This window comes from Podarcis erhardii, assembly GCF_964252035.2.
Source record: "Podarcis erhardii genome assembly, chromosome: 8".
In the NCBI taxonomy this organism is placed as follows: domain Eukaryota; kingdom Metazoa; phylum Chordata; class Lepidosauria; order Squamata; family Lacertidae; genus Podarcis; species Podarcis erhardii.
This window is the reverse complement of record NC_138499.1, coordinates 69,614,299-69,638,147: the sequence shown is the minus strand read 5'-3', so window position 1 is coordinate 69,638,147 and position 23,849 is coordinate 69,614,299. Positions and strand designations below refer to the sequence as shown.

The following is a 23,849-nucleotide window of genomic DNA, read 5'->3' as shown; positions in this document are numbered from 1 at the left end:
CTCAGTGATGAAGCCACATACATTGCATGCAAAAGGTCTCAGCATCTCCAGGTAAGCCTCCACCTGAAACCCCAGAGTCCTGCTTCCCACCAGTGTAGGCAATGCTGCATCTAGCTCAGCAAACATCTGGATCAGCATAAAGCAGCTTTGTATGTTCCTGTCTGCTGTCTTCAAAGTTTGATTTTAGTTGCCCCAACAAGACACCAGTGTTCCCAGTGTCTCTGTTCTTTTCAGTGCAATTTTTTTTCTTCACAGTTTGCTTTCAAACTTCCTTTTTCTTCTTTATACATCTGTGTATTTAACTTCTGCATCTTCCATTCTTGTACTCCAAGTATTTTGTGTGTGTGTGTGTGTGTGTGTGTGTGTGTGTACTTGTTGGTCAATAAACAAGCACAAAGTGCATATCACATCAGATTTGATCGGCAGAAATCCCCTTTAACATGTGTGCAACAAAATTCTCTGTCTGCTTGTATTATTAATTATGAATCTCCTTTTACACATATGTTTGAAGGTGATAGCTAGTCATATCATAAAACCAGCTAAAAGGTTTTTTTTTAAGTACAAAACAACTGGAAATGGGTTTAAAATAATAAAAAATTAACACCTAAGGAAAGAGACCTTTTCATCCAACGGGGGGGGGGGGGGATTAATGGAATGCCAGAGATTTTACATACATATACCTCAGTTATCTGACGTATGCCAGTTTTGTGTGTATTATATAGTTGAGCGCCAACAATCCACTACAAAGTGGCACATAGCCCTTGGACACTTTGCCAAGCACATGAACTTTCTCAGTATGTGCATGATCTGGGAGCTCGTGACCTCCAGTTGGAGCCCTGAGAAAAAAACTTCTGATTTGATTCATTATCCTCACTGAGGCCTTGTTCTCACAAATAGCATATGAGGTCATAAATCTGTGTCTGAACTGTACCAGTTCAGACTGCCAGTGTGGGTTCACATGAATGAACACTGTCTCTGAATTAAAAAACAAAAGTAAATCATGGACAGCGAAAACTGGATATCGGGAAGAAGGATTCTAGCCTAGCCATCTTCCTGACGTGCTAGCTTTATTGTGTATTGCAATTCTTTCTTTTTTCATAATGATAACATTCCATCATGTGGATTTGAAGTGGTCAAGGCCAAGACATGCATTTAGCAACTGAGGTGCTGTTAGTGGCTGGAATAGCATTCCAAGAGAAAAGGAATTGCCAAATTTCATAATAAGGTTTGGTCATTTATTTTCATTAGTCTATTAGAACAGTTTTGATTATCCTCTTTTTTTGGTAGAAAACAGTAAAAGCTGGTTAAAAGCCATTAATTACCAACACCCTAGCCATAATTTAGTTTTCCTGAGAAAGTTCCAATCCTCCTTGGAAGTAATGAAGCAATAGATGATGATCATACTGGACAATTCTTTTCTCAGTTATAATGCAATGTCCCTTAAAAAGTTACTTTCCAAAGTTTCCCTCTTCCCCCTACATAGGAAAAAGACTACACATTTGGTAAGTTAAAAAATGGTTTCCTTACAAACTCCTCAAAGGTCAGGTTCATGTGCTTCAGAAAAGTTGCACAGGCAGTAAAACTTAACTTAGTTACAAAGTGGTGACAGTTTCAATATTATACTTAAAGGAACACAATATTGGCTTGTGAGAGCCGTGCAGTTGAGCTGAAGCAACCAGCTCAAACCTTTTCACATGCTGAGCTTCTCAGATAGACTAAGAAGAACAAAGGCTTGATTACTTAGTTCCTCCCAAGTGAACTGAAGTGGACATAGCTAAGCCTGGCTAGACAGCTTACTCTGTGGTATTAACCTCTTCATGCATTAATTAGACTTAGGCATGTTGGTTATATGAGGCTGGTTATCCCACAAGTCTCAGTTAGTTTCATGAGACTTATTCCCAGGTAATGCTGTGTAGGTTTACAACCTTAGTCCTAGGTAAGTGGCCATAGGATTTCACCCTTATTAGAGGGAAAATCCTTCTTTTAAAGTAATTTAGGCTGCAGCCCTATACACAATTAACTGAGAGTAAGACTCACTGAATTCATTGGGACATGTATGACTAGATATCCATAGGACTTCTCTGTTATTAGCTTAAATCAATGGCCATTTTAACTACCTTTTTTTTAAAAAAAAAACTTCCCTGCCTGGAAAAAGAATTCTCCTAATAGATTATACAATACATATATTGTATATTTTGTAACCATAAATTAAGACAACAGTGTAGATTTATAGCCAGATAAAAAGCACGTAATTTTATAATAGCGCTTAATATCCAAGTGTCATATTAAAGCAGCTTAAGAGTGTGCCTAAATTTTATGTGTGTTGACATAAAAGAGAGTGTGGCTAGGATCAAATTTTAATAGTTTAATTAATGTGATCTATTTCTCTCTTCAGATTATTTTCCTCATAGCTGTTTGAGTTTCATTTCATTATTTCCCATCCAGTATGCAAATAGATTTGATAGAAATGTCAACCTAAGTGTCCTTGTGGAATTGCAAATGATAGTGAAAAGGAAGACTTGGTCCTTGTATGTCTCTGTATTGCAGAGTGCTTGGATGAAGGAGGGGCTGCCTCCCAAACCAACCTTATTGTATGGCTTGGTGAAGAAAGAACAAAGACAATTTATGTGATATACCAAACAGGCCATATTTCCTGGTGAAATTTGTCGAGTGCTGTTACCAAGTACAGTCATACCTCATGTTACGTTTGCTTCATGATACGTTTTTTCAGGTTGCCTCCCACAGTGACCCGGAAGTACTGGAAAGGGTTACTTCCGGGTTTCACCGCTCACGCATGCGCAGAAGCGCTAAATCACACTTTGTGCGTGCGCACAAGCGCCAGATCATGCCGCGCACTTGCGCAGATATGGCACTTCAGGTTGCCGGCTTTTCATGTTGTGAACGGGCCTCCGGAATAGATCCCGTTCACAACCAGAGGTACCACTGTATTAGTGATTACACTGACTATTGTCAACAGAAGCTTTCCCAGCATCGCTACCTTTTACACATTATGATTGTGGTATACCCATGCAGAAGTGTAAGCTGATAAACTGCAGCAGAGATATTAGAGGGAAGGATCATGTGTTTGGAACCTACCTTATATTAAAATATCTGCAAACAGAGCACAGAAGGCAAATGGAAGGGCTGGAATCTTTCTCCCTACTATTCTGTTTTCCTGTTTGCTAAGAGTTTTGTGCAAGGAGAAGTATGCAAAAGTGGTATCTCCCCACATGCTATTTGAAGTGGTACAGTCCATTTTGATCACCTCGTTCAGTTGCTGAAAGCAGAGGTTTTCAACCTTTTGAGTCCACCTCTCCCTTGACCAACTGCATTCTTTCTGCTGCATCCCTTAGGGGCTCAGAACCCCTTGCATGCAGAGCCGGCAGCCCCTTACCCCTTTTTTCAACACCTCCCTTGTGGAGTGTTCCCTCAGCCTCCTCTCCTCTCCCCTCTCCTTGGGAGTTCTCTGGGCAGCTGCAGCTGCTGCCCCTGGTATCTGAGCTGCTCCCCCATCCCAAATAGAGGTGCCTCCTCACATTGCCCCACAGAGGCCTGGGAAACACCCCCTGGAGAGCCCCAGAGGCACCATTCGCCTGGGGAGCTTGTAGCCAGGGCTGCTGCAACAAACAGCTGTGCAAGCCTTTGGGAGGCAGAAACGTGAGAGGGCATCAGAGGAAGAAGGGAAGGAAAGAAGGACAGAGGCCAGTGTTGCTCACAGCACCCCGACCATCATTCAAGGCACCCCAGGGTGCCACGACACACTGGTTGAAAACCACTGACATAAAGTGTGCCAAGAAGCTTAGTTTAAGCAAAAGTTGTCACTGGGTTTTAAAAGTTGTTCTCGTTGTTTATCAGGGATTTGTCTCTCAGCTGATATGCACCAATCAAGTTGGTCTCTCAAGTCCTAAGGGAGCTCCCTGATGACATGAGTAGTTTTTCTGTCAAAGCACACATTGATCTGTGGAAAGAGCAGATGACTTGGGTGATTGACCCAATCACTTTAAAGTGCCCTCTTCCTGCTAAATATAGCCCATTTTGCCTCCTGGTATATTGGGCAGCTTGAGACAACAAAGTATGTAGCAGTAGTTGACACTCATCTGTCATGAGAGACAATAGAGTGCTCCTCCAGGGGTGAAATCAAGCTGCTGGAGAATCACAGCACCTGCTGTGGCCGCAGAGACTGGTAACTCATAGGTGCTGCCTCCCATGTTGTTTTTGCTGGGTTTTTTCATCAGGCTGGATATTAAAGCAAAGCAAGAGGAGGGGTGTGAGAAAAAGATAGCTTGGTAATGAAGCCACAAGGTATGCATTGGTCAAAATGCATTTTTGTTGTATGTTGATAGAAAGGGGCATTACTGCAGGGATTGGCATGCTTGCGCTTCAGAATTTACTGCTACATCCCTGGGATTCAGTCTACCACTTGTCCACATAACTTTTTCCTCCTTAATTGATCTCATGTAATTGAGGAGAGATAACCAGCTGTGTTTAAGAGGTAATTATTGCCTCATTATGAGCAGGAGTGATCATTTATTTATTTATTTATTTTGATTCCATTTGTGAAGTGCTCCCCATAAAACATATTGAAGTTATTTCGCAGTGAAAACACCATCATTTATAAGGAGGGTCGTGTCCATACTCCTTATAGAGCCTGATCTGGACCTAGATGATTATAAAAGCTAACAACCTATCTCAAATTGGACAGCGTATTTGAATGGTTGCTACACAACTCCATAACTTCTGCATGAAACTGATTATCTGGACCCATTTCAGTCTGGTTTTATTGTCTGCTTGTATTGTCTCAGTGAATCGCCTGAGAAGGGAGAACATCAGGAAGTGATGTTGGTGGTCTTGGCTCTGTCAGTAGTTTTAAATTCTGTTTGGCCATGGTACACTTCTGGATCACCTGTCCAGGAAGGGGGTAGAGGGTACAGTTTTGTGGTAGTGCCATCCCTACCTGATTATTAGGTGATAGAAAAGACGCCTGCTTCTTGGAAGAAAAGCAATGACAAACCTAGACAGCATCTTAAAAAGCAGAGACATCACCTTGCCAACAAAGCTCCGTATAGTTAAAGGTATAGTTTTCCCAGTAGTGATGTATGGAAGTGAGAGCTGGACCATAAAGAAGGCTGATCGCCAAAAAATTGATGCTTTTGAATTATGGTGCTGGAGGAGACTCTTGAGAGTCCCATGGACTGCAAGAAGATCAAACCTATCCATTCTGAAGGAAATCAGCCCTGAGTGTTCACTGGAAGGACAGATCCTGAAGCTGAGGCTCCAATACTTTGGCCACCTCATGAGAAGAGAAGACTCCCTGGAAAAGACCCTGATGTTGGGAAAGATGGAGGGCACAAGGAGAAGGGGACGACAGAGGACGAGATGGTTGGACAGTGTTCTTGAAGCTACCAGCATGAGTTTGACCAAACTGCAGGAGGCAGTGGAAGACAGGAGTGCCTGGCGTGCTCTGGTCCATGGGGTCACGAAGAGTCGGACACGACTAAATGACTAAACAACAACAAGAAGGTGGGCTGGCAGACGTTAGTTTGGATTTTGCTACTGTGTTCAGCAGGTTCTGTGCTGTTGCCTCTGCTATCCAATATCTGTATGAAATGGGAGATGAGAGAAGGTGCCCAGAGTTCTGGGCTGAGGTGTCTGTGTTGATAACAAGCAGCTGCATTTCTCCTTTACTTCATAATCAGGTGGGATCCTATTGCGTTGAACATGTACCTGGACTGGAAGAGGGCTAATAATACAAAAAAAATCTGTCCATACAAAACAGAGATCTGCTATTTAACAGTTCAGTAGTTTCAGGAGGTGGTATTACTAATTATGCACAGGGTTGCACTTCTCCTTAAGGAATAAGCTTCTTATTTAAGAGTGCTACTAGATCTGGCCCTTAATTTGAATGCCCAGATGGTATCTGTGGCATGGATGGCCATCCATTGGCTTAGGTTGGTTTTCCAGTTACAGTCTCTCCTAGATAGATCTAACCAAACAGCACCCATCTTTAAAAATGTGATCTTGCCTCTACTGCACTTCCAGACTCAATTCAATGTGCTAGTTTAACCTTTAAACCCCTAATTTACTTGAGGCAAGGATACTTAATAGACCATCTTCTCCCATATGAACCTGCCTAAAACTTAAGACCTGCATTAGAGTTCTGCCTTCAGTTACTCCTATAAACTGAGGTTAAGTGAGTAGCAACTGTATGAATGGCTTTTTGGGGGTGAGACTTCATTTGAGTATTGAGCTTCCATGAGAAGTAAAAGGAATTCCAACTCTTCTGTCTTTTAGAAAATACATCTACTGTAGTGCCCTTTCTGTTCACCAAGACCTTTAGTGTTTTGTGTTTGTGTGTGTGTTTGCTTGCTTGCCTGCCTGCCTGCCTGCCTTTTTATAATTTCTATTATTGTGCTGATTTTGATTCCATTTGAACTTTACTTCTTTTCTGTTTGGGTTTTTGTGTACTTATTGCCCCTTTTGCTGCCATTTTATAGACTTGTTCATAAGCCACTTTGGATGTTGTTTCAACAGAAAAGCAGGCTATAAATATTTGCAGTAGTTCACAATGAGTACAGTTGTGCTGTAATAATATTTACTTAACAATGCATATGATTATGTTGTAATAATATAATTATATACAAGTTTTCCAAATGCCCCCCCCACACACACACACCTGGTATAAAGCAGTTTCTTATTTCCTAACCTAGAAAGCTGAAATGTTTTTGGAGTTCCTCCTAGAGGAGCTACTCCAACCCCTTGTATCATTTCGGCTGCCTCTTTTCTATATAATTTCCCAGCATTATGATAAACAAGAAAAGTATGCAATATCCCAAATGTGGCCACACCAACATCAGTATAAAGATGATATGATACCTACCGTAAATACTACAAAAGGAAATATGTACTTCTTCCTAAAGGGGCATATATTTGCCATGTCCTGAACTACTTATTTTGCAAATTGTAAGCAACTCTTTAAAGGGACATGGGTTGCGCTGTGGGTTAAATCACAGAGCCTAGGACTTGCCAATCAGAAGGTCGGTGGTTCGAATCCCCGCGACGGGGTGAGCTACCATTGCTTGGTCCCTGCTCCTGCCAACCTAGCAGTTCGAAAGCACATCAAAGTGCAAGTAGATAAATAGGTACCGCTCTGGCGGGAAGGTAAACAACATTTCCGTGCATTGCTTTGGTTTGCCAGAAGCGGCTTAGTCATGCTGGCCACATGACCCGGAAGCTGTATGCCGGCTCCCTCGGCCAGTAAAGCGAGATGAGCACCGCAACCCCAGAGTCGGTCACAACTGGACCTAATGGTCAGGGGTCCCTTTACCTTTACCTTTACCTTTACCTTTACCTTTAAGCAACTCTTTATCACTTCCCAAAGTAACCTTACCTATCTCAGAACTGCCTTCTAGCATCTAAGGAAAACTGGGCAAAGGTATGGCCTACTACAAGAGGGTGGTAATGTAGAACTGAATGTCATTGAAGGAGGAAAAATATGCAGTCATGCCATTGTTTGTACTGCCAATAGAGTGCTTAAACTCACAAGATCAGGAAGTGCCATAATCAAGGAAGAAGTAAATGCTTCTTGGCTGGGATGGAATGATAGAAAAACAGACACCAGGGGAGAACTCATTGAAATAACTTCCACATGATGTCACTAGCCCCATCTTCATGTAACAGTGAGCCATATGGCTTAGCATGATCAAGCCAAGCGCTTGTTTGTTGTTGGTAGCATCTGTCTGTCTCAGGAGACAATGGAAGAGTGCGCCTTTGGCAGGGAAGTCAAACTGTTGGAAGGTTGCAGTGCCTGCTGTGGCTTTGGAGTCCAATGTGGGAGGTACATATTTTAATTGCAGGTGGGACAGATGAAGGCGTCTGGTTTTGCACTTACAGGTGCACCATGGCTTTTCTTCTCTCTGTACTAATTCCTCCTCTGGTCACTGCTCTGGATACCAGACCTGATTGACTGTCTCCGGGCCCTGCTATCATCTGCAAGGGAATCCCACACAACAGGGTTCATATTGCCAGCCTTCATGTCAAGTTTGCAGACATCTTGGTCTGCCAACAAGCCTAGTAGCAGGTTGGCACTTTATTGACCAGAGGCTGCCTGGTTTAAGGAAGGCAGTAACTGACCAGTGACAATGATCTCTCCCACCGACAAAGGCAGCCTTTAGGTCTCGTACCTTCTGCCAATCAGGTTGAGCTTATAACTCATAACTGCTGCCTCCCTCATTTTTTTGCTGCATTTGCAGCACCGAAGTGACTTCTCCAGGGCACAAGCCTTGGGAGTGTATACGGAAATCCTGGGCTGCCCAGACAACAAGACCCTTCTCTCGGTCTCACTGATTTGTTCCAAAGGAAAGGAAAGCAATACATTTGGCATCCACAGGAGCTGCTGGAAGGAGGCATGCAAGGTGCCCTTTTCTTCTTCCAAATTTGTCCCGTAAGGCAGTGGATATGGATTATTCCTCAGGGTTTACCCCTGAAGTCTTTCTCATGAATGGGTATAGCTGCAAGGCAGCAGAGGTTTAAGCTCAGAGTTTTCTTTCTCCTAGATGGGCTACCTTCCCAGGTCAATGAGCCCCATCTTCTCCTCATTTCCCTCAACAGCACATGCAGTAACTGCCTTGCTGACCTTTGGACCCACCGTTGATCTCGTCTGCTCAATCTGCCAGAGCCTGTCTTCACATGCAGGGGATAAACAAGCTCCCAATTCACTGAGGGTTTGTGACCTATCCCAACTTGGTTTAGCTGGCCATTCCCAGGGTGTGGCTACTGCCACAAGCTACCAGCTTCTAGGAGCCACAAGTCGGAGCTGAGTGCAGGGTGAGGACCAAAGGTGGAAAAACTACTCCAGAAGGAGCACAACATGTCCCCCACCAGATGTACTACCCTTCGCCTAACACCACATGCACTCCATCATGTCTGCAATATCTAGGCACAAATTTATGGGGAGAGTGAGCATCTCTTTTGTTCTGGAGAAGTTTTAATTTCTTTTTGTATGTGTGTTGTTTGATAAAATTACTCCTCCCCTAACACCCCATACACCACAGAGTGCTTGCTTATGCTGCTTAAATTGTGTCCAGCACTCACTGTTTGTTTCACTCGAAACAGTTAGAATCATAGAATCATAGAGTTGGAAGAGACCACAAGGGCCATCGAGTCCAACCCCCTGCCAAGCAGGAAACACCATCAGAGCACTCCTGACCTATGGTTGTCAAGCCTCTGCTTAAAGACCTCCAAAGAAGGAGACTCCACCATACTCCTTGGCAGCAAATTCCACTGTCGAACAGCTCTTACTGTCAGGAAGTTCTTCCTAATGTTTAGGTGGAATCTTTTTTCTTGTAGTTTGGAACCATTGCTCCGTGTCCGCTTCTCTGGAGCAGCAGAAAACAACCTTTCTCCCTCCTCTATGTGACATCCTTTTATATATTTGAACATGGCTATCATATCACCCCTTAACCTCCTCTTCTCCAGGCTAAACATGCCCAGCTCCCTTAGCCGTTCCTCGTAAGGCATCGTTTCCAGGCCTTTGACCATTTTGGTTGCCCTCCTCTGGACACGTTCCAGTTTGTCAGTGTCCTTCTTGAACTGTGGTGCCCAGAACTGGACACAGTACTCCAGGTGAGGTCTGACCAGAGCAGAATACAGTGGCACTATTACTTCCCTTGATCTAGATGCTATACTCCTATTGATGCAGCCCAAGAGGAAGCCAAGAACAAAACCTTGGCTTTTTCTGTCATGATTTATCTTTAAAGGAAACAACCCATGACCACTAGTTCACACGTACTGCTAGGCAAGCATGGGTGCCTGTATCCTTCCCACTTGCCCAAAGTAGAAGTGGTGCAGAAGTTATTTAAATAAGGTGAACCAGTGTGTTCCTCGTTCATGGTAAGCTGTAATTCTTTTGTAACTATGGTTTACAGTAGCATGTAAATGAGGTAATTGGTTCTCTTTGGGGAGGAACAGTTTATGTGTTTGTGCATTAACATGCATGTAAACAGAAAACAAGAATAAAGAACTCATCAATAACACAGCTACAATAACACAGCCTTTTGCTCCTGGGAATATAGTAGTGTTGCTTTTGCCTGCTACACCCAAATGCCTATTTGAATGGCTAACATTTTTCATGACTAGGGCCCCAGTTCTAAAATTAGCATAATTACAGTATCAAAATCTGTCCCTTTATGGCCTTCACACTGTTATTTTCCCATAGTAAAATATACCAAGCCCTCAAGTACACTGTTTGCAGTCACATGTTACATGAAATAATAGTAAACCCTATGTGGGTGCCTTAGACAGTTTTGAATGGGTGGGTTCTTAGTTAACCTACAAGGACACTTTGATATTCTTCATTAGATTGCAGAGACTAGATTTGATTTGCTCATGATGCAATACCATTTCACCCATGGAAAAAAACCAGCATGTCCACAACATGACTCTGCCCTAGCTGTATCCAATCTATTTCTACGCTATATTGTTGCCAGTTAATATTGGGCTTGTTCTTCAGTTTCCCCCATTTTCCAACTGAAAGGGGAAGGGAACAGATAAGCTTCATTTTAATTTGTTCTGGCAATTATTGGAAAGTTCCCACTGTGAGGGAAGCCATTGCCTATTGGTGTGGAAGGACGCTCACCCATACAGGACCCAAACAAAAGGAGAAGCTGCTTTTCTACAAGTGTATTCAGGCATGTATCGACATATTGGCTAAAGAACCAGCCCATTCGAATCCTAATGGGAAAAAGAGAGGGGGGGGAGAGAAGGAAAGAGAGAGGAGAACCTTAAAAAGAAAAGAATAAAAGCAAGTGAGAGCCAAAATTGGAGAGATGAGCACAAATTGTGAGCTGGTGCGATGAGGGTAGGATCCGTTTTGTGTATTTACCTCCGTAGATTACTGTAATGCTTTTGTGTGTTATTTATAGATAAATGAATTATTCTATTATTACTGATAAAGGTTACTGTAAGATTAATTTGAGAGTGTGAATAGAAGAAAAGTCTGTTTGGAAGGCAGGCTACAAGTTGGCTTCTTCCAATTTTTTTTCTTTCAACAAATCAGAATTCCACATTAATTCAATCTTTTTAAAAGCGCATGTAAGGATAATATATTTCTGAGCTTTCTAAAATATAATTCTGGCAAAATCCAAGTATTTTACTTTATTAAAAAGCCTTGAAATAGTCAAAAGGTGAAGCAAATATATTGGATGATTATGAAGAAAGGAACAGGTTATTTAAGAAATCGCTGAGGCTGCAGTTCTTTTTAAATTGGCATGCGAGCGCTGTTAAAAAGTGTGATGACAAGGGTAGGTTTTTCCTTTAGAGCTCCCCCCCCCCACTTCTTCTTCTTCTTCTCAGCTCTTAAGTAAAAGAGCGGGGGAAAGGGTTTTGCCAGTGAAATCACTTAAAATTCTTAGTTAGTTCTGTTTCTGCTTGAATTTTCCTTACTTTTTCTGTGTTTAGCAAGTTTGACAATTGGTTCTAGCCATATGACATCCCAAAAGCAGTTGTTAGGGAGAGATGTCAAAGTTAGGTTCATGACATACAAATAACAGGCCCCCACTGTGCTAATAACATACATTTCAAAGGAAAATCAGTGATGTGAACTGAAAACTAACAAACAGAATATACCTCACCAGGAAAGTGACCTCTTCCAAAGGCTTCTGAAGTGACAAGTGAAACTTCAAGCAGGCACCTTGTTTAGAAGGATAAGCATTGGAACTGTACCCTTTCCGGGGGGTGGGGAGTTTGTACTATTCTAAAACAACAGTACAGTGCTTGATGCCATTGCAACTTAGCACAGCCTCGATCTTCCTATAAACAAACTATTTCAATGGGAAACCACTAGTGACTCGACCCTCTGGTCAAGTTGTGCAAACAGCAATGATTCTGGCTGGGGAAAGAATTTATGAAGCAGTTACCCAAGAAAAAGCCTGGATGAAATAAAGTTTGATGCTGATGTTAGTAGCTGGTTTGTTAAAGCTTCCAAGAGCCTGGAGGGGAGCAAACCATTTCAGTCCACATTGCTGTTAATGAGAGATTTCTCAGGGAGCCTTACTTAATTAGCAACACTTTGAAAGACAGTTCAGCTGAAATGCTACATTTAGCGAAGTAGGCTAGCTGGACAATAATCAGTGGCATAGCAATGTCAGGTGGTACCCGGTGCAGATTTTTTTTGTCAACCTCCCCCTTATACACACACACACATCGACGGCTCGAGGTAGGCTTGGGAGTCGCGAGTGGGCATCATGCCAAATGTCACCCCCCTCAGTGATGACACCAGGGACGGTCCACGCCCTCCCCCCCATCCTACTCCTCTGACAATAATGCAACTTAAATTGTAGCTACAGAAACAAGCACATACTTGTTTTGGGCTGTGTGTTGGTAGATACGTTTTTTATACACGAGAAGAATGGCCAAATGCACTTAGAGGGCTGAGTTGTTCTGTTCAATAGATGTGGGAAAGGCAGAATCCTTGCATGCACATCTTCTCAGGAAGGGTGTTAAAAGTTGCGTGCGTTGACTTTCCCCTTTTTGCACAATTGTTAGTGGCAGAGGCGACTTGCCTCCGCTGTATCTAGTCTCCTATACTGCAAGAGGGCTTTTCTGTTATACTGACTGCAGAACTAACTACTGGGCAGTTTTCAGTCCAACAGTTTGCTACTGCTGTCTCATCATGAGCGAAATGCAGGGTGGTGTAAGCTATTTTTAACTTGGCTCACGGGCTTGCATCAGGAATTCTTGGGATGCCCCAGTTCGTTCTTTTTTTTTTGTTTTCAAGTCAAGGCGGGTAGCCGTTATCCTCATCCATGCATTATTCATTCCGGACCATCTTGTCATAAAACGGTGTCCTATTGTTCTCATCCGAGTGGCTTGTGTACCATCAGCATCTTCCTTGTGAATGGCTTCTGTATACCTTGCCTTGTGTGGCCTTGCTGTATTCAGCATCTAGTGCTTCAAGCAGAAAAAGAGGCAAAAAAAAAAAATCATAATAAAAATTCTCTTGTAGGTTCAAGATTATATTTCCTGCCTGAGAGAAGGCGGAATCTTAAATTACAAATGAAACACTCTTTTTCGATCTTTTCTCTCATATATATATATATATATATATTCTATGGGTTAAAGCTACAGTGTGATGATAAAAGGAGAGAATTGCAGAGGCTCTTGCCAGAGAAGCTGTTGAATGAAGTATCTACCTATAACCTCAGCTGCAGCAGTAAGTGACAGGAGCTCAGAGGAAAGGCCAACACAGTGACATGAGTAAAAGAAAAAGAAAGGTATAATACAATGCTATTTTTGTATGGCATGTTGTGCTCTGAATCCCCCCTTTTTCCAGAAGGCAACTGGCTGAAATTCTGCCAGCTGTCCAGAAATAAATGTCTTTGGATATAAAATCCAAAAGAAGCTGCAGGTACAGTTTTCCTTTTTTTTTTTTTAACTTTCATGGAAGCTGAGTTTGTGTATATTTGTTCAATTTAAGTTCCACCATCAGTCTTGTGCCCAAGTAAGTGTGTGCAGATAACTGCAGCCTTAAATGTTCTAAAAGCTTTAAGAATAAAACTGTACAACTTCTGGAACTTTTCAACATGTCATTTCTTTTAATTCAATTTTTTCTTGGAGAGGAAATAGTCCACTAAAACGGATAATATTTCTATCTGTTATCACATGGTAATATCCTTTGGCTTCAGAAATAATATTTAATATGCAAAGGGAAGTGATAATATACAGTATTCTGCTTTATACAGAATTCAGAGCTACAAAACTTTATTTCAACAGAATACACAAAAAATGTTCATCCAAAGTTAGCTGTGCCTAAACCAATATGCCTAAGTTCCTGCTACAGTTGGAAAAGTTAAGTGTGAGTTAATTTTCCTTTTTTAATCTAAACAATACCTGAATTGAAACTCTTGTGTTATGACCACTTTAAGTTCTGAAATTTAAAACATGAATTAATTGGAGCTTAATTAATTAAATGAAGGTTCCTCCATACTTGTATGTATTCCACAGTTCCGTTTACAATTCAGATGGAGGAATTTGAGGCAAGTTAACAGTCAGTGGTTGAGACAAAGTCTTTCTGCTTTGGTGTGCTAAGGGGCTATATATAGGAATCAAATTAGATAAGCCAAAAAGCTTTGATCCAGTAGTCCCTGTGCAAGTAGAAAGGCACTCCCACTCACGAAACAAAAGTTCTCATTTTGTTCAATCCCCCTTCCTGTTTCACTACATAAACCACATTCTGTGCTGTTCCAAACTTCAGGGCATGGGTTACTGTGGCTAGTTTCTTTCTGCCCAGGAGGGGCAGCAGTTGGTATATCAGCCTCACCTCATACGAAAGGCCCCAAACCAACCAGAAAATATCCACAGGGTAGTCTGGGAGGATGCATGGTGGTGGGAAAATATTGCTTCTTTACCACTCTCAGGGATTCTGGGTTCCTTCAGTCTCACTTGTACGATCACAGGTTAAGTATCCGTACTTCTTCAGTTTTCCACTGCCACCAATTCACTCAGGATGCTTTTGAAACCTCCTAGAAGTGTGCATAGCAATTTCAGAACAGGTTGCACTTTAGAAAACGGGGACTGGACAAAAGAAGATCCCAACTGGATTACGTTGTTACGGCTGAACTTGTAAAAGAGCGCTGCCTTCTACTGTAGATTTAGATTGATTGCAAGGACACAAAAAATTCTCCATCTTGCCTTTTGAGTTTAAAGAATTATTTAGCTCACTTAACATCAAAGTAGTCCTTCCAAATAAATATCTGAGTGTTATTTTATCTTGGGGCATGTCTTCTTATGTAGGATATAATCAGACTGATATGGTATTGCATATGGAAGTGTGCTTGCTCTTTTGATATATGCCTCATAGCAAAAGAAAAGAGGGATCTATAACAATGTATGTATTTCTTTGAAGAGAGAGACAAATTACAATGACTGAATGGAGCCCTGCTATGCTAATTAAATGTTAGACACTCGTCTGGTCCTGACATACCGAAATAAATATAAAACAGTTCAGAGAAATGTTTTACTTTCCTATAACTTATGTTTTAGATCTCAATGTGTTATTTTTGTGTTCGTTCCTACACTTTCCCATTCAGCTCATGGTAACGAACAGAAATTTTAAAACCTGGTCAAAACATAAAAATGTAACTTGCAGTTAGATTAGTCTTGGTTTTGGGAGATATTTAGGGGCAGGCTTTGGGTATGACATAATTGCAGAATTAGGAGGAGCTCACCAGTAAGGTCGTTGGATGTGCCCTGCCAGTTCCTAATTTTTAAACAGAAGATCCAGTCAAGGGACCATTCTCATTGGACTATAAAACCAGCGGGGCACAGAGCCTGAGAAGGCAGTCCCTGAGGGTTGATTCACACACACATATATATATACATGCCACTTGGGTTTCTGACCACTCAATATTTGGATTATGCACTTAAAGATGCAGGTGTGGATTAAACTGAGGCATGTATGCAGGCTTACAATGCAGGAAAGGAGCTTAAGAAAGGAATCCAGTAGGAGCTTGTATGTATAAACAGTTGACTAATGATGATGCCTTGCATGTATGATTGAGCCGAGCCAGATCATGCAATGGAGACAGAACTTTCAAATCATTTCAGACACACGTGTGTGTTAATGGAGTTGATTCACACAGTCAGCAACCAAATGGTGAGAAATTGAGAGGATCATGAATATGGCAGCTGAATATGTAAATGGACTCCATTGGATAAGATGGTCCCTGAGGCATGATGCGAAAGTCCAACCTGAGGTGCTGTTGTGTGTGATGGCTTCTATCTCTCTCTCACACACAGCCATTTATAAATGACATACGTGGATGCATTGTGAAGTATCCCAGAAGTTTGTAAAGTCCTGTACAACACGTTGTTTATCATATATTTGAAGTATTTATATACCACCCTATCACTGCACTCTCAGAGTGGTTTATAATAACTTGAACTTAGAGAGACTATTGACAGTAACAAATTGTAGACATCTGCTAAAAATCATCAAGTAAATGAACATAGTTAAGTACTACGTGTGATTTGCGGCCCATCCTTCATATTTTGACAGTGCCAACTTCCATGAGAGATTGAGAAGAAAAGGAGGCTCTTTCATATCTGAGAGACAGAAGTGTACAGAAATATATATTGATTCACTTCTAGTCAAATACTGAGATAAGTACATTCTAGATAATACCAGTGCTGCTGTCTAAACCCATTTTCACACAGTAAGGTTACAATTGACTGATTAACTGTGGGAGAGAAAGGTTAGTGATCTTGTGAATCCACTGGCACGTAAGGCTGCACCTCATTCAGCAAATTAGTATAATCAGCAGAATTAGCAAGTACAACTTTGTCTTGATTTTACTATTTGAAGCTAGTGCAGGCAAGGTGCTATATATTTTAATACTTTCACACAAAAAACTATCTACGTGTAGAAACATAGCAAGTTTGCAAAAGGAAGCCTGATATTTTGTCCTCTTGATTTCAAGCAGTTTTGTTGAAGCACAACTCTAATCCGAGCCCTTGCCTTGCAGGCCTTAACTGAAATAAGGATAAGACTATTGCCAGTGATTTTACACAAGTGTTGTTGTTTCAAAGATACAACTCTTGTTTTCTTGTAATGCTTTACATACCCTTATGGAAGTTCTTTTTATGAGGCCTACGATATTCAATCAAGGTCAGTCTACTATTACTTGAACATCATTACTGGCATATAAATTAATCAAATCCCCATGATTTCTAAATGTCCTGAAGAGATAGAATGAATTTGTTCTATCTTTCTGCAGCTTTTGCCCCTCTTTGCCTTTGCTCATCTGAACAATTTGCTATTCAGAGCAAGAGCTATATTTCATAATTAGGGACATAGCATTTCTTAAAGAGTAGGGACGCAGGTGGCTCTGTGGTCTAAACTACTGAGCCTCTTGGGCTTGCCAATCAGAAGGTTGGCAGTTCAAATCCCCACGACAGGGTGAGCTCCCGTTGCTTGGTCCCAGCTCCTGCCAACCTAGCAGTTCGAAAGCACACCAGTGCAAGTAGATAAATAGGTACCACTCTGGCGGGAAGGTAAATGGCATTTCCGTGCACTGCTCTGGTTTCGGTGTTCCGTTGCACCAGAAACGACCTAGTCATGCTGGCCACATGACCTGGAAAAACTGCGGACAAATGCCGGTTCCCTCGGCTTGTAAAGCAAGATGAGCACCTCAACCCCAGAGTCATCTGCGACTGGACTTAACCGTCAGGGGTCCTTTACCTTTACTTTTATTTCTTAAAGAAGAGGCCCAACTCAGATGCTACAGGCTGTTGAAAGCATGTGCAAATGGAGATTGCACTTTAATCCTAACACTGTTTCATAGACATTTCCAAAATTTAGCACCAAAGAACGAGCAAGTATGAGATCATTGCAAAGAGATTGCAATCCCATGAATCTCCTGAGTAGAATAAAGCCCCATTGAACTCAATGGGACTTAGCTTTTCCAAAACTAGCCTAACCTTCTCTGATACTTAGGTTAGTGGTTATGTTGTGAAATTGCTTGCTTTTAGTTCATATTACTTAGAGGAGGTGGGTGGGATGTCAAACATTCAATAAAATACATGTGTATGTTTTTTTAAAAACTCAGTGCTTTCATAATGCATACTTTCATATTGCTGTGAGGAAAAGATTGTGTTTAGGAGTTTTCAGCTCATCTTTCACAGAGATCTCAGCCAGCCCTTGGAAAAGGAAGGAATCTTTTCTGAATAAATGCTACAACTGTCTAATAAAGATGATCACACTGAGGATTACTGTAATACTCCATTAAGGCAGCTTACAGTGATCCAGACATTACAATTACATGTCCAGAGTGCATTCCACACAACACAATGATAATTGTTAGAAATAAAGCAAGCCACTAGGTGACAAACAAGGAACTAATGTTTTCTGAAAGGGGCATTAAAGGCACCATAGCTGTAATTAATTATAGGCAAAAAAAACCCCAAAAACCTCATGCCATTCAATTAAAGATTTCAGAAATCAGGGCATTTTACCTTGCAAACAAAGAAGTCTTGATACAATGTCCACTATAGACTTTTTCTATTCATTTCTACTGGCAATACATTAGGGAAGATTAGGGCAATTATTAAGAGGCCTGTCTATGTATTATCCATCCATCCGAATAAAAGGAACTCGCAGCAGTCACAATGGAACAGGAGGTGTTTGTTGCTTTCCCCCTTAATCCACATTTTAAAACACAGGTGAAGGAATATGTTGCACCCTTGGGGAAAGAAACAAAAGAAATTATAGCTGTTGAGTCTGATGGAAAATGGTTTGTTAAAAGAAAATGAGAATATTCTGTATTAATCTTAGTGCCTGGTTTCAAACTTGAATCTGTTGTCTTCTTATCCTCAGTACCACTGATATACCATATTTTTCACTCTATATAGGATGCACTTTTCCCCCTCCAAAAATTAAGGGGAAATGTGTGTGCGCCCTATGGAGCGAATGCAGGTTCCTTGGCTTCAGCGATAGCAACGCGAAGCCTCCGAAGCGCAGAGGGAGCGCTCCCTCCGCGCTCCGGAGGCTTCGCGTTGGTTTTGCTGAAGCCTGGAGAGTGAGAGGGGTTTGTGTGCACAACCCCTCTCGCTCTCCAGGCTTCAGGGATAGCCGCCTGAAGCCTTTGGAGCACAGCAGGAACTTGCGCTGTGCTCTGAAGGCTTCGGGTTCCTTTTGCTGAAGCCGAGAGAGCAAGACTTTCCTGGCTTCAGCAGAGAGGGAGAGCTGCGCAGAGCCCCTTCAGCGAAGCGGGAGGAGAAATGGAACGGGCTCTGTTTCTCCTGCCGCTTCGCTGAAGGGGCGCTGAGCAGAGAGGGGGAGAATTTTTTTCCCCGGTTCTCCCCCTCCTATGGTCCAGTGCATCCTATAGAGCGAAAAATATGGTGTTTATACGTGGTCAAATAAACTACTCCTTAATGGCATAGCTATTTCTATTACATCCTTACATTGTTTTTGTAAAGACACTGGGGCTGTAGAGAGTTGAAGATAGAATGTGTGAGGTCATCATTGCCCATGCCATGCCTACTCACCGAGCTGCTATCTCTAATCAATCAGGCTTTATATGTTGTACTAATGCTTCAGATACTTGTAAACCCTCTTTGACTGGAGGTAACAATGGGACAAAATAAATGAGTGTGTACATCAGAGGTAATGATGGTGTTATCATTTTGTCATTCTGCCTTCCAACTCTCAGAAACACATTATTTGTGCCCTTGTTTCTTGTGGCAGTCCAGCTTGCCACTGTGAAATCCATCTGTGTCTTCAGTAGTACCATTTTATTCAGTACATAGATTGGTTTAATGCACGCGCCATCTCTTGGCCACTTTCATAGTTAGCTAATTTACTATCCAGTTATATTTCTAGTGAATGCTATAGTAGAAAAATGTAAGTACCATTACAGGTACAATTCTATAGCCACTTGCCCACAAATAAACTCCATTTTAACACAGCTGGGTTTATTTCTGCGTAAGCATGCAGAGGATTACTCTATTAAATCTTCAAATATGAAACGTTTAAAAAATAGTTGCATAAAGTGTATAAATGATGATGAAGTGTATAAATAGAGAACGATAATAGTGAAAATCTCAGGTAAGTAGACTACTGTGCAAGAAATATTCTCACATTCTTTTTTGACAGCTTTTCGTTTAGTGTGTGCATGTTTCATTTCTCCAGCAAATTTTGATTAGCTCTGTGAAATCCCATGAACTATTAGACAACAATCACTACAGTTCAGATTCTTTGTTGTTGGAACCCAGTTTAGTGTAAGGTAAAGGGACCCCTGACCATTTGGTCCAGTCATGGCCGACTCTGGGGTTGCAGTGCTCATCTCGCTTTACAGCTTCTGGGTCATGTGGCCAGCATGACTAAGCCACTTCTGGCGAACCAGAGCAGCGCACAGAAACGCCGTTTACCTTCCTGCCGGAGCGGTACCTATTTATCTACTAGCACTTTGATGTGCTTTCGAACTGCTAGGTTGGCAGGAGCAGGGACTGAGCAACGGGAGCTCACACAGATTTGAACCGCCGACCTTCTGATTGGCAAGTCCTAGACTCTGTGGTTTAACCCACAGCGCCACCCGCATCCCCCAGTTTAGTGTCGGGGCAACTAAACTGTTTGATGGGTTTATAAGTAGGAAAGTGCCTTATACTAAGTCAAACGTTGCTTCATCTGACTCAGTATTGTCTACGGAGAATGAAGAGTTTTAAACAGGTGAGGGAACGAGCTGTTTTCAAATTTTTGCTATGCTATGAAGCTCATCGAGTGACCCAGGGCCAGGCATGGTCTCTCAGTATAAGCTAACTCACAGGGCAGTTCTGAGTATAAAGTGGGTGACTAATTCTGCAGTCCAAATTAAATTCTAAAATAATTAATAATCCTGAGCTCAGTCACCCCCAATTAGTGTGGCTAGCCTTCACATACTCTTCATAGCATAGCTCTGTGCAGATGTTTAAGCCTACTGAATGAATGTTTGTATGGTCGGGTGATGGCAGGCTCTATCCCACCGCCATAAACACCTTCTATCACACACCTGCAGATACAGATGTGCCTTAAATTCCAACACGTCTACGCAAGTTGCAGACATGCAATGAAGTGTGTAACTGTGGTGTGCAGTGCAGTGTCACCCAAGCCCATTCATCAAACAGCCAGTCACCTGAAAGGAGCTTAAGAATGTGACTATGTGGTCTTCTTTGGATTTGTGTTTGGAAGAAAATGCAATTAAATGCCTTTTTTTTTTTTTTTAGAAAAGAAAGAATGCAATGATCCACACAGTATTGCTTTGATGTTCCATGTTCTCATGCAACTAGTATGTACATCAATACCTTGTTTACATTATACCGTATTTTTCTGTGTATAAGACTAGGTTATTTTATTAAAATATTATGCTAGAAACTTGGGGTCGTCTTCTACACAGATAGCAGAGAGGTGGGACAGGCGATTGGTGGCTGCCATGAGCAGGATATTGTCAGTGGCGCTTTTGCGGGTGAATGGCAAGTGCTGCAAGGTCCGCTGCCTATTGGCTGCTGCAGCAATTGGGCAAGCGATTGGTGTTTGCTTTCGGCAAGTATGCAGACGATTGGTGGCTTCGCTGATGTGAGTGCGATTTGCAATCCCCCCCCCCAAAAAAAGCTCAGCGACTGTGGGCAATCTCCTCCCATTCTCTTTATGTGGAGTTCCGAAAGCAAACACTAATCACCTGCCCAATTGCTGCAGCAGCCAATAGCCAGTGGACCTTGCAGCACCCACCAACCACGTCTTATACATGGGGGCATCTTATACATGGGAAAATACAGTATATTGGGAAACTATTCTATTGAGAACACACATTTATTGTGAAGAAACTTCATGCAGTCCCAGCTTAAAACACTTGTGCTGTAACAACAACAAATCCACACAGACGGCATATGTATATATATATTGAGTGGCCTCGGGGGAAAGACAAGAAGGCTGTACAGTACAGTGGTACCTCACAAGACAAATGCCTCGTAAGACGAAAAACGGGCAAGACGAAATGGTTTTTCGTTTTTTGAGTTGCTTCGCAAGACGATTTTCCCTATGGGCTTGCTTTGCAAGACAAAAACGTCTTGCGAGTTTGTTTCCTTTTTCTTACAACCGTTAATACCCAGGGAATCCGCGCTCCGCAAGACGAAAAAATCGCAGGACGAAACAACTTGCAGAACGAATTAATTTCGTCTTGCGAGGCACCACTGTACTTATCTTTGGCAATAAAAATAAGCCTGGATTGTGGCATATTCACACTGAAGTACATTGTTAGTTCTTATAGTTTGCAGGCTTGACTTGGTCAGTTGTATGGTACCTCACAGTTTTCTTCTAGAGTGGGGCCACCATTGAGCTGAAGGAGCAAAATGCATAGATTTTGAGGTGGCATTTGAAGCTCTGGGAACATCATTTTTGTAGGGTTTTGGACTGTTGTAGGACAAAAGGTGTGGAGGTGTCTTTATTTCCTTTTCCTTTATTCTTTTAGCCAGAACGACTGCTGTGAAGGCCATGGACTCATATTTCATATTCCCAGAGGTCCTTTGAAGCCTGGTTATAAGAACAAGGTAGACAGTTCAGTAGCATCTCAAATAGTTATACATACACCGAAAGACTCTTATTTCCTTTCCTGGTTTGATTTCACAGACAGCCGAAAATGTTCTTTATCTTGCTAGCTAATAGTATTCCTTCATGGAGTTGAGGCAATCAGCAAGGTCAGGACCGGATAGTATAGATGTCACTTCTAGCTAGCCGTTATAAATGTCAGTACCAAGAAGAGATATATTAGGTCTTGGGTTACCACATATTGCAAGCATTACAAGATGAACTGGCATGAAACCTCGCGTTGCGTTCCCTGCACCTGCCCTACATATAAATGTAAATGCATAAAATAAAAAGTCAATACATTTGCACAACTTGAAGGCTGGCTTGTACCTGCAGGTTATGAGCTGGGGATAACTGTTGGCAGGTTTACAGTTTCAGAAATAAAAGTAATCTCTTACACACTCTTTCCCCTCCCAGAAACGTTAGGTAGTTAGCAGATCTGAGACCAGGACTGCCACCTAGAGAACCTTTCTTTCTCTTTAGCATATGGTTACCAGATTTTTTTTCAATGAATCCGGGGACACTTTTTTATTTTTTATTTTTTTTGAAGCTTAGTAGCAACAGGTAGTCAGTAGTGGGGATGGTGAGGCAAAAGACCCTGGGCCCAAGCACACATGCATATTGTATAAAGGTGCAAAGCCCTTCTTTTGCACCCTGTGAAACATAAATGCGCAAAGTTCTTTTAAAAAACTGGGCAACGGCGCGGCGCGCACCCATGACTCCCAAGACTTCCCTGATCTCCTTTCCCCTTTGTTTTGACAGATCAGGGGAGGCTCGGGAGTCACGGGCGGGCAGCCGTTGCCCAGGAGGGGCCAGCCTGGTAGTGCAGTTGGCTTTGGCTGGCTTCAGGAGCTGCTCGCTGCCGTGGCGCAGGAAAAATGGTGGGCACCATGGCAGCAAGCAGCTCCTGAAGCCAGCCAGAGCCAACTGTGCTAACAGGCTGGCTCCAGGCTGCTGAGGCTGCCACTGCCATGTTTCCTGGGGACAGATTTGCAAATCCGGGGACATTCCGGGGACGGAATTTGTCCAGGGACAGATTTGCAAATCCGGGGACTGTCCCTGGGAACCGGGGATGTCTGGTAACCCTACTTTAGCAGCTGTGAAATTGTGAGGGAAGATGCAGCAATGGCTTCTTCTGTCACACTCAAGCCCCATTGTAAACTCTGCCCACATTGCCTTCCTGCTGGCCTGGGTGGAGAGACAGGCAGCCAATGGTGGGAGAGGTTCTTGCTGCATATATGATTCATTGGGTTGCCACATGTAAACCCATGTAGCCCAAAGTTTAAGATGTTGTGTTGTATTCCGTTGGACTGGTTTTTCTGGGCATTAATGTAAGGTAGCCAAAAGTAATGTAAATTTCACAAAAGCATTCGGGCTCATGTAATGAGGTCTTTATTTCTCCTCTGAGTGTCAGGCATATAACCATCCCAATATCCAATAACAAGCCCAGGTAGCAGCCAATGACATGGTGCCCTCTGATGTTGCTGGACTACAACTCCTATCATCCATGACTATTAGCTATGCTGGCTGGGACTGACAGGAGTTGTAGTCCAACAAGATCTGGAGAGCATCATGTTGCCTACCCCAGCCTAGATTGCATATGCCCCAATCCTAATCATGGCTCATCAGGCAAGTGGTGGAGACATTTTTTAAAAATCTTGTCTGGTGTTTGGACTTGAGTTCTTCCCTTCTGCTGGTTAGTTCTGTTATACTGTTGTTTTTAATGCTTTCTGCTCTT

At 42.3% G+C, this 23,849-nt stretch overlaps 1 protein-coding gene across 4 annotated transcripts in view; it reads left to right on the top strand.

Moving 5' to 3' along the window:
- The window catches only part of CDH20 (cadherin 20), a 156,165-nt gene that overhangs the window by 73,537 nt on the left and 58,779 nt on the right, over positions 1-23,849 (top strand). The window lies entirely within an intron of this gene.